The 1,652-nt window shown below is 26.6% G+C and overlaps 1 pseudogene; it reads right to left on the reverse strand.

The window, feature by feature from the left end:
* Window positions 1-1,652, reverse strand: part of LOC108746692 — a 6,973-nt pseudogene that overhangs the window by 3,335 nt on the left and 1,986 nt on the right.

Genomic DNA, 1,652 nt, shown 5'->3' on the forward strand with positions numbered 1-1,652 from the left:
TTATAATTGCATTTTTGTGCTAGTTTTTACAGTTGTAAGTTCTATCGGGCTTAAAAAAACACCCTTTATATATATATATATGTATATAAATATAAGAAATATTTTAATTTCTTCAAATTTTTTAAGTTTTCTTTGGAAATTATAAATTAAACTTTGTAAATTCTATTTCAGAATTTACATATATTTATAAAAAAGTATAGAAATGTTACAAACTTTCTCAACAATTTTATAAAATCCCAAATCATTTAAAAATTAAAAAATTTTTTTTTAAAGTTTTATAATTATATAAAAATTATGAAATATTCTGAATTATGAAAAATTACCTTAAAAATATTTTAAAAAATCGTCATAAAAAAATTTTCTGAATGTCTCTGTAGTGTAGTTAAGTCGACCATCGGATTTCGTAATTGTTACTCACCGGAAGGATTATTGTGGAAGAAGGACATGCACGCCAGCAGTTTGAAGAACATGATGTTGTAAAAATTACTACTCGAGTTCATAGAGACCATCATGTAAAGAAAGCTGCGAAACAACGTAGTAGCGATGCAGGCGATAATGCAAAATGTGTAAACGTGTATGGCATCCATAGTGCTCAGCAGACCGGGTTCAACGTGAAGATCGACCCAAGGAAGCTATTGTTGTACATATTCGCGAATTGTTTTACTTCATTAGTATTATCAATACGTCTATTTTCAATCCTCCAAGGTAGTCCAGTATGATAGCCAGTAATCATTCCCGATAGTGGCGATCTGACTGATGATGAAGATCATCAGCAGTACGAATAGTGTGAAATTATTGCCACCATTATGCAGATATTCCTTATACACTCTGCCAGCTACCGTGTGCCGACATCTCGGCTTCCGAGATGTTTTTCACATAATCCGAATTATCAGTGTCCGAGTGCTGCACGATGGCAAAATAATAATCTTATTACTTGAATTTATCTCTCATAATAGATGTAATCTGATGAAGTTAATTCAATTTGAATTATTTAAAAACAAAGAAAATAATGTTAAGAAAATATGTAAATATTGTATTTGAAAACTATTTAACTTTTTTAAATATTAATTTAAAAACTTCTTCCGCGCTTTATTAGTTGATAATAATTAGTGAAAGTATATTAGAAATCTGTTATGCGCCAAAATACAGATATTTTTTTAAATTATTTTGTATTTTTATTTTTATTTATGTCCCTTCTTTCTATATTTATTTTACATTTTTATTTTTTGTGCTATCTATTTTTATTAAAAAAATCTAATGTAAAATATATTTTCAGTTTTTATATTTTTTTATTATTAATAACGAGTGATTATCTTACAGCGATGGAACTTGTAGTCGATAATCTTGATATTTGTCTCGTTATTGTGATTTTCTTAGATTTCCGAATCTCTTCTCATGTCTCTTTTTTTCTTTGCACTTGGTTCAAATTGTCCAACATCCCAATGAAATCTTTATTTGATTGTACGAATTCATTATAATTTCCTTGCATTTTCACGAAACCCTTAGAAAACAAAATTAGGATATTTAATTTTAAAAATATTCAAATCTTCATTTCTTAATTAATTATATGTAAATTACATATAAATTAAATGTTTAAACATTTTTGCCATTTTTGATTAGAAAAATCTTATTAATTATTAATTTTTATTATG

This window comes from Trachymyrmex septentrionalis, unplaced genomic scaffold, assembly GCF_001594115.1.
Source record: "Trachymyrmex septentrionalis isolate Tsep2-gDNA-1 unplaced genomic scaffold, Tsep1.0 scaffold187, whole genome shotgun sequence".
NCBI classification, from domain to species: Eukaryota; Metazoa; Arthropoda; class Insecta; order Hymenoptera; family Formicidae; genus Trachymyrmex; species Trachymyrmex septentrionalis.